The sequence below is a fragment of the Pseudophryne corroboree genome, chromosome 2 (assembly GCF_028390025.1).
Source record: "Pseudophryne corroboree isolate aPseCor3 chromosome 2, aPseCor3.hap2, whole genome shotgun sequence".
In the NCBI taxonomy this organism is placed as follows: Eukaryota; Metazoa; Chordata; class Amphibia; order Anura; family Myobatrachidae; genus Pseudophryne; species Pseudophryne corroboree.
Window position 1 is genome coordinate 453,289,538 of NC_086445.1, and position 14,488 is coordinate 453,304,025.

Sequence of the window (14,488 nt, forward strand, 5' to 3'; positions counted from 1 at the left end):
TTATAGAGAACCCCGGAATCCAGTTACGACAGTACCCACACTTTCCAAGGAAAGTGCGGATCTGTTGCTGGGTTTGTGGCAGAGTCATGTCGCAAATCGCCTGTATTCTATCAGTGGTGAGGTGTCTAAGTCCTTGTGTCAAGCAGTGTCCCAAGTATTTGACCCTGGTCCGGCACAAATGCAACTTATCCTTTGAAACCTTGTGTCCTGTCTGGGAAAGATGAAACAGAAGCTGTTTCGTATCTTTCAAGGACGATTCGAGTGAGTCAGAACACAACAACAAGTCATCGAGATACTGTATTAGCACTGATCCACTCTCAGGTTGAAAGGATTGTAAACAGTCATGCAAGGCCTGGGAGAAGATACTCGGGCTGTCAATGAAACCTTGGGGGAGATGAGTCCAGGTGTACTGTACTCCCCTGTACGTAAAGGCAAAGAGGTATTGGCTGTCAGGGTGAAGAGGGACAGAAAAGAAAGCAGAATAGAGGTCAATAACAGTGAAGAATTTTGCTGTAGAGGGAATTTGCATGAGGATGACAGCTGGATTGGGCACTACGGGGAATTGGCTCTCAGCTATTTTGTTTATCCCCCTTAGATCCTGCACTAGCCTGTAACCTCTCCCCCCACTCTTTTTCACAGGGAAGATGGGTCTATTGGCGGTGCTGGACGTCCTGATTAGGATGCCCTGTTGTAGCAGCCGCTCTATGACAGGATACACTCCTAATTCTACCTCTGCCTTCAGAGGATAATGAGGGATATTTGGAGCTATCCTGCCATCTTTTACTGCTACTGGAGCTACATTTGCCATCAATCCAGTGTCCTGTCCATCTTTGGTCCAAAGGGAACCCGGTATTTGCGAGATCATTTCCTCTACCTTTGATGGACACGTGTCTATAACAGTAGAGTGCGACATTAGTCTTTGAGGGGTGTCTAATATATCTTGCACTTCTTGAGCATGGTTCTCAGGTATATCCAAGAAGACACCCTCAGGAGTACAGTATATGACATACAGCATTTTACACAACAGGTCTCTGCCGAGTAGATTAGTCGGAGCCGATGCAGCCAACAGAAAAGAATGTTTGGTTTGCAAGGGCCCTATCGTAATTGTCAGAGTCTGGAGTCTTACCGGTACGCTGGGGCCGCGGGGCTGGCTTCCTTTCGCACACTGTCCGAAATATCGGTCTTTTAATACAATGTATTAATAAAAGTTAAATTTTATTCTAGTTTAGTGCACCTAGCAGTACAACCCCATTTTCTTTTTGTTTAATAGGCGTTACACATGGTTGTCTTAGGTAGCACCCCCGATATGAGATTATAGGATCTTTCCAGATATTATAATCGGGGTTTTGTTTAGATATTCTATATGGCATTTGGAGAGTGCAGATTTTTCTCTGTTTCTTGTTGTCGGATTTCCTTGGCGATGTGCAGGCAGCGGCAGAGGTGGGCTGCTGCGCCGGATCCATGGGCAGCAGTAGCAGCGGTGAGGGGGTCCGCTCGTGGTGGCTGGACGCCGCTACAGCGGGTTGCTCTTGCTGAGCCGTTGCTTGGAGACCAGGGGCAGTGAGCAATGTGGCTTTGCAAAAAGGTCTGCATTACTGGGCGCCGCCATGTTGGAGACCAAGTTTTAAGCATAGTTCCTGTTTCCTCTTTCTTCCAGCCAATCCAGGGGAAGCTCTCCCTATAAAAGGGGGCTGGTTTAGGATAGGGACGCCAGTGCTTCTAGTTACAACCCTGTTGTAGGTGCTTTAGCCTGTGCTCCCAGGATTCCTGCTGTATTCTGGTTCCTCCTGATTCTGCTTGGTCGCTTCTCTGTTGCTGCTGCTGCTGCCCTGCCGTTTCTAGCCTGCTACAGCCTGTGGAAGTGCTCCTGGAAAACCCGGTCCAGTAAGACTCTTTGGGCACAGTTGGCCCCAGGTCTTCTGCCTCGTCTTTCAAGCCACACTCCACAGATCTCGTTCACCAGCCACGCCTTTGTACCACCGACCACAGCCTGCAGATTATTATCTTCAGTCTCGTTTTCCAAACCACAGTCCACAGTCCTTGTCTCCAAACCACGTCTTCAACCACCATCTGCAGTTCCACAGTTCATCATCTACAGTCTTGTCTTTCAAATCACAGTCCACAGTTCTTCACCTCCAGCCACGTCTTTAACCATCATGCTCCAGCCTCCGTTCTCTACCTCAGCCCTGTACATAATAAATACTTTCCATTGACTCTCAAACCCCGCCTACGTTCTTCATTGCTCTGTGTCCCATGCAAAGGAACTATATCCAGCCCCCTCATCAGGTTCATTCACAGCCTGCTACCTCCTCGGACAAATCTCAGCTGCCGGATCCTCAAACTCTGCTAGACGTGACAGTAAGCACTGGCCCAATGGATTCGATGGGTGATCAGGCCTCAGGAGGAGATTCAACTGCAGATATCTGTTCTCGCTTAACTAAGCAGGAGGCCACACAATCTCAAATCATGAAGTTCATGCAGAGTATGTCCGAACGTCTCGATTCTCTCTGTGTTGCCATGACGACCCGTCAAGTATCTACAGCTGCTCCCACATTAGCACCTCCGGTCCCGCTTCCTCCTCCTTCCTCCCAGTAAATTCGATGGGAATCCAAAACAATGCCGCGGGTTTCTTAACCAGTGCGAAATCCAGTTCGAACTACAGTCTGCCAACTTCCCATCAGCACGAACCAAAGTAGCCTATATAATTTCTTTACTTACCGGGCAAGCGTTGGAATGGGCTTCACCTTTGTGGGAGAGGATGGATCCCATCTTATCTAACTATCCAGAATTTATGGCCACCTTTCGAAGAATCTTCTACGAACCGGGCAGGACTTCTGCCGCCTCATTGGAGATCCTGCGCCTGCGTCAGGGCACGCGTACTGTCAGTCAGTACGTGATCCAGTTTCGCACCCTTTCCTCAGAACTGAACTGGACCGAGGAGGCTCTCATTGCAGCTTTATGGAGCGGTCTCTCCGAAAAGATCAAAGATGACCTCGCAACTCAGGACGTACCTGATAAGTTGGATAAACTAATTTCTTTATGCCATAAGTTAGACCTGAGGTACAGAGAACGCTGTATGGAGAGGTTGCGGTCAGATCGTCCAAAGCCTAGAGTTGTTCTTCCACCAACACCATCATCACCAACTGCGGAAGAACCCATGCAGATGAATCGCTCCCACCTCTCCAATGAAGAACGTCAGAGACGGCGACAAGGGAACCTCTGCCTGTATTGTGGTGCATCTGATCACTTTGTTAAAACTTGCAATCTACATCTGGGAAACGCCCGCTCCTAGTTTGTGCTGGAGAGGTCAAGCTAGGAGAATTCTCAGAATTACAAACCAAGAAAGAGTCTGTCCTGTTAACCCAAATGGAGCTCTCTTCTTCTTCTCTTCTCATCCCTGCACTACTCAACTCCGGAGCCGCCGAAAGCTTCATTACGTCAGCTCTGGTTAAACGTTCTGGAATACAAATGGTTCATTTGGATCGTACCATTTCTGTTACTGCAGTGGATGGAAGTTATCTCCCTGAGGGAATTATATCCTTTCGTACTATTCCTCTCAAGATGAAGGTCGGAGTTCTCCATTCAGAAGAAATCTCTTTCCTTGTAATTCCTAAAGCCTCTCATGAACTAATCCTAGGGTTTCCATGGTTAATCAGACACAATCACCACATAGATTGGCAAACTATGGATGTTCTCTCTTGGGGACAAGACTGCTTTCAGAACTGTTTACCTTCAGTTAGACCTCTCGGTTCTTCCAGCCCTTCCAGCTTTCCTGTGGAGTACCAAGCTTTTCAAGATGTTTTCAGTAAGCATGGGGCAGACACCTTGCCTCTGCATCGTACTTGGGATTGTCCCATTGAGCTATTACCCGGTAATACTCCTCCCCGAGGTCGAATTTACCCTCTCTCACTTCCTGAGACACAGGCCATGTCGGAGTATATCCGGGAGAACTTGGAGAAAGGGTTCATCAGGTCTTCTACATCTCCGGCCGGTTCGGGGTTTTTTTCCGTCAAAAAGAAGGATGGGGGTTGCGGCCCTGTATTGACTATAGAGGTCTCAATGACATAACAGTTAAGAACAGATATCCGTTACCTCTGATTCCATAACTGTTCGACCGTATTAAAGGAGCTACTGTATTTACTAAGTTGGACTTACGGTGGGCCTACAATTTTATACGTATTTGCCCAGGGGACGAATGGAAGACGGCATTTAATACCCGCGATGGCCATTACGAATACCTGGTAATGCCTTTTTGCCTATGTAACGCCCCAGCCGTCTTTCAAGAGTTCGTTAACGAAATCTTCAGAGATCTCCTCTATGACTGCTTGGTAGTGCATCTGGATGACAACCTCATTTTTTCTAGGGATCTGAAGACCCATCGGGAACAAGTCAAAGAAGTGTTAACTCGTTTACGAAGGAATCGGTTATTCTGTAAGTTAGAGAAGTGCACCTTTGAAGTACCCACGATTCCATTCCTCGGTTACATTCTTTCAGGGCAGAGGTTACAGATGGACCCCGCTAAAGTCCAGGCGATTCAGGATTGGGCACTTCCAGCTACCCTTAAAGGAATTCAACGTTTCCTGGGGTTTGCTAACTTCTACCGAAGATTCATTAAAAATTATTCTTCTGTCATAGCTCCTATAACCGCATTAACTAGGAAGGGAGACGATCCTGTCAAGTGGTCTCCGGAGGCTTTGGAAGCTTTTTCATCTTTAAAGGAGGCCTTCACGACTGCTCCAGTTCTTCGAGAACCCGATCTCAGCCGTCCGTTCTTGGTGGAGGTCGATGCCTCTACTGTAGGAGTAGGAGCAGTATTATCCCAGCTTTCCGAGGACAAGAAGGTCCATCCTTGTGCGTTCTTCTCGCGAAGATTCTCCCCCGCTAAACAGAATTACGCTGTTGGGGAAAAGGAATTACTGGCAATTAAGTTGGCCTTTGAGGAGTGGAGGTATTTGTTGGAGGGAGCTCAGCATCCAATTTCGGTGACCACGGATCACAAGAATCTCCTGAATCTACAGTCAGCCCAATGTCTGAACCCACGCCAAGCAAGATGGGCACTCTTCTTTACCCATTTTAATTTTAAACTTAGTTACCGATCAGGTTCAACAAAAAGGCAGATGCATTATCTCGCTCCCTAAGTTCAGAAGAACCCTCTGACTGTTCAAAAGAGCAATTTATGCTGGAATCCACCTCTCTTTCTGCAACTAATACCTCTCCACTTCCTCCTCCTTCATTGCACCAAATCTTCGCAAAAAACTTCTTACATGGGCTCACTCCTCCTCCTTCATGGGCCATGCGGGCGGTCATAAGACACTTAAATTCATTCAGCGCTCCTACTGGTGGCCTCATCTCAGGACTGACGTTCAGGAATTCGTAGCTGCCTGTCCAAAATGTGCCCAGCATAAAAGTCCCAAAGGTCCACCAGCCGGGTTACTCCATCCTTTGCCGGTACCACTAAGACCATGGACGCATATTTCTATGGACTTTACTACAGATTTACCTACGTCTGGTAGGCGGAACACCGTATGGGTCATAGTTGACCGATTCTCTAAAATGGCACACTTTGTTCTTCTGGCTAATCTTCCATCTGCACCCCAGTTGGCAAAATTGTTTATAGCAGAGATCTTTTGACTCCATGGTCTACCACAGGAAATCGTGTCTGATAGAGGTCCTCAATTTGTGGCCAAGTTTTGGAGATCCCTATGTTCTGCTCTTGGCGTGAAATTAAACTTCTCCTCAGGATATCATCCCCAAACGGATTGTCAAACAGAGAGAGTGAACCAGGATCTGGAGACTTTTCTGCGTTTATTCATGTCCTCCTCACGGGACGACTGGCTGAACTTCCTCCCATTCGCAGAATTTGCCCATAACAATCTTTATCACTCTGCCACAAAATCTTCCCCATTCTTCATTAATTATGGTTACCATCCAAGAGTTCCTGACTTCCAACTTCTGACTACGCTTGAGGTTCTTGCCGCAGAGTCAACACTATGACAATTTACTGAAGCCTGGAAACAAGTTCACAAGACTTTGCTCAAGACATCCAAGAGATATAAGACCTATGCAGATCTGAAACGAAAAGCTGCACCAAGCCTTAAGGTAGGAGATCGGGTTTGGGTTTCCACACTTAACCTAAGATTAAAGGTTCCTACAAAAAAGTTTGCTCCCAGATTTATTGGGCCTTACCCAATCTAAATTTTTTTGAATCCTGTGGCTTACAAAGTGAAATTACCTCCGCAGTTAAGAATTCCTAATGCATTTCATATTTCTCTCTTAAAACCATTGGTACTTAATCGGTTCAGAGCAGCTCTGCCTAAATCACCCAAGATCCAATCAGCACATGGAGACGAATTTGAGATTCACAAGATCCTCGATTCTTGCAGATGTTATGGTCGCATCCAGTACCTTGTTGATTGGAAGGGGTATGGGCCAGAGGAGAGATCTTGGGTAGATGCAGAGGATGTCCATGCTCCAAGACTTCTTCGGACATTTCATGCCAAGTTTCCAACTAAACCACATAGGTGTCTGGAGTCCACCCACAAAGGGGGGGGGGGTACTGTCAGCGTCCGGAGCCTTACCAGTACGCTGGGGCCGCGGGGCTGGCTTCCTTGGCGATGTGCGGGCAGCGGCGGAGGTGGGCTGCTGCGCCGGATCCATGGGCAGCAGTAGCGGCGGTGAGGGGGTCCGCTCGTGGCGGCGGGACGCTGCTACAGCGGGTCGCACTTGCTGAGCCGTAGCTTGGAGACCAGGGGCAGTGAGCAATGTGGCTTTGCAAAAAGTTCTGCATTACTGGGCGCCGCCATGCTGGAGACCAAGTTTTAAGCATAGTTCCTGTTTCCTGTTTCTTCCAGCCAATCCAGGGGAAGCTCTCCCTATAAAAGGGCGCTGGTTTAGGACAGGGACGCCAGTGCTTCTAGTTACAACCCTGTTGTAGGTGCTTTAGCCTGTGCTCCCAGGATTCCTGCTGTATTCTGGTTCCTCCTGATCCTGCTTGGTCGCTTCTCTGTTGCTGCTGCAGCCCTGCCATTTCTAGCCTGCTACAGCCTGTGGAAGCGCTCCTGGAAAACCCGGTCCAGTAAGACTCTTTGGGCACAGTCGGCCCCGGGTCTTCTGCCTCGTCTTTCAAGCCACACTCCACAGATCTCCTTCACCAGCCACGCCTTTGTACCACCGACCACAGTCTGCAGATTATTATCTTCAGCCTCGTTTTCCAAACCACAGTCCTTGTCTCCAACCACGTCTTCAACCACCATCTGCAGTTCCACAGTTCATCATCTACAGTCTAGTCTTTCAAATCACAGTCCACAGTTCTTCGCCTCCAGCCACGTCTTTAACCATCGTGCTCCAGCCTCCGTTCTCTACCTCAGCCCTGTACATAATAAATACTTTCCATTGACTCTCAAACCCCGCCTACGTTCTTCATTGCTCTGTGTCCCATGCAAAGGAACTATATCCAGCCCCCTCATCTGGTTCATTCACAGCCTGCTACCTCCTCAGGCAAATCTCAGCTGCCGGATCCTTAAACTCTGCTAGACGTGACAGTAATCTCTGCAGGTCTACTCAAAGGGTATTGTTGCACTGTTCCTGTTACTCCCATTGCCGAAATCGTTTTACCCGTGGTTTTTACACCTGATGTGGAATTCAACACTGATCTGGCTGCCCCTGTATCTACAAGGAAAGGTAATGGTACACCAGCTACATCAACCATAACCTCTGGTTCACTACCAAGGCTAGCAATCAACTTCACTGGCTGCAGACTACAGGTGTGGCCCAACCTTTATTGTATAGTGGGACCCTCCCGCAGCGCGTTAGCAGCTACAATATGTGAGGGGGGTAGCTGTGATTTTTCGGAGGCCTGCCAGTCCCTCCTTGGTGGGTACCTCCTCATTTCCCCTCTATGTGGCTCATAATCTCTTCTATATGGTCCCTGATCCCAATTATGTGAATTGTAGTATGGCTTGTATTCAGGTCTAGGGGGTCTGTATATGTTATGTGTCCCTTTGTTCCTACAGTCCCTTGCAAAATGTCCTTCCTTATTACAATAGAAGCATACTATTGACTGTGACTTACCATCAGGGGTCTGGGGTTTTGGCTGATGTGGCTTTCCTGTAAGAGCCTGTATACTTACCGTCATCAGCTTATCCCCTTGTGACTCCCTGTGCTTACTGATGTTCCGATTGTGCTCGACAGCGGACTCTCTCAGCGCAGCCACCGAGATAACTCTCCAATTAGGTAGAGAGGTTTGCACTCTTGTCCTCAGTGCCTCCTTTAACCCATCCATTAATACAGAGACAGCTACCTCCCTGTGATGTGCATTATCCTTAATGTCCTCGATCCCAGTGTATCTAGCTATTTCCTGCAGTGCTCGATGGAAATATTCGGATGCCATTTCACCTTCCTTTTGTCTTATAGAGAAGATTTTATTCCATTTAACAACAGTAGGGAAATAGACTCCTAATTTCAGGTTGATTTGCCGTACATTCTCCTGATTGTATTCATCAGTGAGAGGTACCTCTGCGTCTAACTTACAATCCGTTATGAATTTCGTGATGTCAATATTTGAAGGTAGACACATCCGTAGCACTGTTCGCCAATCTTTATTTGTGGGCACGTGGGCGTTACCTAACTCTTTAATGAACCTCTGGCATCCGACTAGATCTTTTCTGGGATTGGGGAATTCTGACATAATTGACCTTAACTCTGCCCGGGATCAGGGACAATGCATGGCAATGTTCCTGATGGAAGTTACTCCCTGAGCGTCAGTTCTCCCGTTGGGAACTGCATTCACCCTGACAGGATTTAATTCAACTACATCATTCTGGCTTGACTCTATAATGCGGGGAGCTACTGTCTCTGCATAGTGTATGGTGCCGTACTTACCTGTGAACACAACCTCACTCACCCCTCCGCTGGGGGGCCTCGCTACAACCCTTGGTGGTTGAGCCGTGCCCACCTGAGTATCCTGTATGGTGGCTGCTAGAGAGAGTGCCGATATCGTGCTGGGCTCATCTTCCTGCTCACAATCCTGAGGAAAATTTAAGATGGGATACAACTGGCAAGGGTTAGGGTTAACACATTTATCTATCACTTTCCTATCTTTTACTGATGCACCATTGCTTGTAGCCAACTTCTCCCCATCAATATATGGTGGTGGTGGTGCGCTCGCAATCGCTTTCCCGCTAGATTTGGAACTTGCTGTGCGAGCTAGTTCCGTCTGCAACTCCCGCTCTTGCTGCCACAGGTTTCAACAATTTGTATGTCTGACCCTTTGTTTTCTGGATTTAATCAGACATACTTTAATCCTTATGTTCTGTAACACCTCTGATTCAAAGCTACCCACCTTTGGGAATGGGGCCCTATCTTCTGCAGTTATACGTACCCACTCATTGCAAAAAGCCTCCGTGTGTGAACCATATTTTTCACACATAATAAACCTTGCTGACCCTCTCAGCTGCAATTCTGACCTTCTCGGTCTCAACTCTTCCGCCTGAACCCTAGCTACCAAACGCCCACTGCTTGTGCAGTTGGATCCCATCGCGGACTTTCTGCCTATAAACGCAATCCCCAAATGCACAACACAAATAGACGGTGAAAGACACCTAGCGATTTCACTCGCTCCTTCTCTGCTGACATACCACGACTCACTCCAATAGTGACCACCGCGTACCCAGTGAGGCCCTAACTGGCTTCTATTCACTGGAAGTTTTAGGAATAACTTACCTTTTCCAGTGAATATCTACCGTTGAAGATTTTCCTAAGAGAGACCAGCGAAAACTTCCCTTTATGGCTTACACAAATCACATTTGCTTATACTCTACACAGCGCTAATGATACCGCGATTTTACGCAAAAGCTCGTAAAGGGGTATCAAGTTGTACTATGTATCGCACCCACAAACATGCGGTCCAATCGCACAGCGTATAGGTACTTGTTACCTATCCGCCCTACGACCACTGGAATCGAATATACAAGCTGCGATTCTCAGCCGGAGCGTAATATAAAACTTTTAAACTTCAATTCACAATTTCTATACTTCTGCACAATTCTATGTCACGCTCCTCTACAAATCTCACGATTTGTGTATTATCTCTATCTATATTAACGTGAGTCAGCCGCCTCACGTCACCAAGTCTACACTCACTTGGTGTACCCACGGGACACGAATTTCCAGGGTTCAAATCCTCTCACTCCACTTTCACTCACTCAAATACACCTTGTTTTTCTTTTCTGTACAGAAAATTTTTACTCCCTTAGGTCGGCCGCTTTACCTCAGAGGTACTTACAGTTTTTAAACTACATTTTTTTAAGGTAACCTGTTTTTGGAAATCGGATAGTTATGTGCTATTGTATTAAATGTATACTATCCCACCTTTAATTGAACAAATATTGTGTGCTTTGTACTTTGCGTCCATATTCCTATGCAACCTTGCGTAAACACGCGACCAGCGTGCCTTTTACGCCACGAACGCTCTCCTGTACTTTGTCCGGACCACGTGTACCAACGTGCGTCCGCAATAAAACCAATCACACAATCTCTATAAATGTGAGCAATACAAACTATAATCGCCCACAAACACAACCCACACTTGTTCTGTATAACCCTTTATGAATGGTCGAGAACTGCGTTTTGTGTTTTTATAATTACTCCCTTAAATACATTTATTTCAAATTTATCTATATAGCAAACAAATGTATCTGATTTCACACAGGTTTAGAAATGACTAATAAATTATGGCAACACTATGTGGGGGGAGTATGCAAAATATTGGTACTCTTTGTTACGCTTTTGGTGCCAAAAAAAATTACACAGATTTTTAAATAGCTTTTTTCCTGTTTACCTACGGGTTCTATCAGCACCTCTGCAGACCAGACAGAGCAGACGCAATCTAATAGCACACAAATAGGGTTTTAAAACATCCAGCAACTAGAAAAAGGTTTAACATAGATATATTTCCACCTTTTGCTGATAGATTAGAGTTTGCTATGACCTGCTAGCCTTTGAGTGTGTGAAAACCCGGATCGAGCCCCCAATTGTAAATGCTGATTTACTTACAGGACTAAAGCAATACTTAAAACACGCTCAATACACTTTAACATCGAGCCGCTGCGGCTGCTGTATGCAATCCTTAACCTACGTACTTATTACTCAGTTAGCATACAAAGCCCCGTACCGTGTACGCACTTTGGGTACTAACGCCGCGATGAACGTACACAGTACACGCGGTGCATACACACTCAACGACACACCGTGAGCACTTTGCAGCTTCACGTGTGTCTGAAATACACTTACAAATCTAGCAGAGAAAGAGACACGACACCAATTGTATTTAAGAAGTTGGGATCCGACCCGCCAACATATAATTGATAAAAGGAGGTTACAACAAAGGTACAATTACAATAAGAGAAAAGAGGCTACAGTCAGTGGTACATACGTTTGTTCGCCTGCGCTTCCGGTCCAGTCCTCAGTCATCAAGGTAGATGACCTTCAGAGATTGAGAGAGTGACCTGGCCTGCAGCTGGCTTTTATACATTTAATCTCTTTGTCCATTGGACACAGGGATGGTCATTTACAGTACAGGAGAGGTCATAGGTCGGTTTGAATAGGTGGGCGATGTCTGGTCCAGGTGCACTTGCAGATGTTCTCCTCTGGGTTTCCGCCGCGTATCAAGAGTACAGTAAATACAGTTAATATTAATATTCTGCTCCTGCGCATAACTATCCGCAGGAGCATGCGATCTTCTGCAAACCAACACCGGAATATTGCTCTTAAAATACCCTACAGCTGGATACCAAACACCACCTTATAACCTAGTTCTGTCCCCTCCTATCCTGTAAAGGTGAATCCCTTTGTTGCTGTACCATTTAAACAAGTATAAATCGCTGGTGCAGTGCATGTGGGCTATGTGTACATTGTGCACTATTTGGATTAAATATGTAATGTGTTTTTATGGCTTTTCCATGCAATCACAAATACTACCGTAATTACTCATACCACGCGCTAATACGCAGGACCGCGGGAGCGATCATACGCAAATTGCAAATACGTGCACGCACGGAGGCCATCTGTGTGTAGTTTGTACGTGATGTGTGTACTTAAATATTTTAATCTTCGACAGTCCACCCTTTGGCAGTCATCACTAACTGCTACACTTTACTACTAAACAGAAAATATTATCTACACAATATATACAAGTTTGGATGATCGGGGGAGAGTAGTAGGTGGGAAATGAGTAACCTAGTTGGATAGTAAAAAAGCATGTATGTATGAATCAATGTCTGAGGGGCATGTATCATCGTGCCGTATATGTTCTAAATAAGCTTCGAGGTGTTGCGAAGTATACATTAAATCCCGTATTAAGGGTCTGTACTTGGGCAAACAAACACTACCGAGCTTCGTTCGGGCAAGGGCTTTTAGTCCCTTGCCTCTTCGCCTTCTAGTACCAACAAATGGGGAGCACATTTAGTTGATGATACATGGAGGGGGAACATATGTGAGTGCTAGTATATGTGGGTAACACCTGTCGACTATGTGTGCCATTAACTGGAGGTTGCAGAGATGAAGATAAGACACATATATATATATATATATATATATATATAAATACAGCAGCAGCCGGCACTCCTATAATCTGTACAACGTGCTCAGGTGCCCGAATCAAAGTAATAAAGAATCCAATAGAGCATGGCACTCAGAGACAGCAAGTAGTGGAAAGTTTAAATTTATGTTCCAATGTCAACAATTGTTTCGGAGTAACACACTCCATCGTCAGGACAACGTAGTATCAGCCAAGTAACAGACAAACAGACATTTACCCCCCTAAATACCTGTAACACCACGTTTGCCACAGCCCACCGCGTTCACGCCCGCACTCATGTCCCCAGGCTGACTTCCGCCAAGCACTTCCGGTCCCTACGTCAGCCATCGCCAAGGAGACCACAGCATGCATTCCACCCGGCGGCAGCTTGCGTTTCAGGATCGCAAGGAGGCCGGAAGCCGCTTCTCAGGGACACAAGGGGCTAGAATAAAAACAGCAGGAATTTAAGCATTACTGTGAAAAATACAATACAATAAAACATACAAAAATAGCACAGATACATAGCACACACCATGGCCAGGATTACCCCAAAGCTGATAATCATATACAGTACAATACTTATATAAACAAAGATAAACACTACCTTAAACTAACGAATTCCAATTGATTTTTTCATTTAAACCACCCGGGAAGCTAGTTCCGAGTCTCATGATCCACCTAGCCTCTTTGACAAGTAAATATTTTGCTCTGTCACCTCCCCTCAAGCTGAGGGGAACGTGATCAATCATAAAATATCGAAGAGAATCCAAAGTATGCCCTGACTGCTTAAAGTGTTTCGCAACTGGTTGGTCTATACTCTTTCCTTCCAAAATCAGTTTAATGGCTGATCGATGTGCCGCCATGTGTTCAGAAAATTTGCGAATTGTCTGGCCTACATAATGTAAGCCACACGGGCAAACAATGATGTACACCACATGAGATGTAGAACATATCAGCACAAACCTAATATCATACTGTTTATTACAGTAGCAACCCAGTATTTGTACGCAAATGGATAGCGATACTGAATAAATGCGCGTTTGACCTGATGATTTTAGTAATTGACGAAGCAAATCAAGAATTAACAGCTACCAGATCTAAAATCAATGCATTTGAACGAGATCACATTAAGATCCTGGAAGAAGATACGTCTCAGGATTGGATGAGAAAACTGGAATCACAGTGCCTTCAGTATAAAAAATAGTTGCTTAAATTCAAGAGAAATAAAAAAATGTCCGTAGATGCGGACTATGAAGATTACCAGGTTTTCCGCTGGTTTTCAGGGGGTGAACCCTCCAATGCACCTCGAAAATTTCCGTGAGCAAGTAGACCGTGGCACAAAAAATCTCCGGCACAAAAAAATCTCCATCACAGGCTAGGAACATGCCTCATTCAAGTTCCGATAGCGAATTTGCGGCCTCTGAAGGTGATGATATTGCAGCTAGTAGGGATACCCCTTTGATTGATCACATCCCCCTCAGCTTGAGGGGAGGTGACAGAGCAAAATATTTACTTGTCAAAGAGGCTAGGTGGATCATGAGACTCGGAACTAGCTTCCCGGGTGGTTTAAATGAAAAAATCAAATGGAATTCGTTAGTTTAAGGTAGTGTCTATCTTTGTTTATATAAGTATTGTACTGTATATGATTATCAGCTTTGGGGTAATCCTGGCCATGGTGTGTGCTATGTATCTGTGCTATTTTTGTATGTTTTATTGTATTGTATTTTTCACAGTAATGCTTAAATTCCTGCTGTTTTTATTCTAGCCCCTTGTGTCCCTGAGAAGCGGCTTCCGGCCTCCTTGCGATCCTGAAACGCAAGCTGCCGCCGGGTGGAACGCATGTGTGGTCTCCTTGGCGACGGCTGACGTAGGGACCGGAAGTGCATGGCGGAAGTCAGCCTGGGGACATGAGTG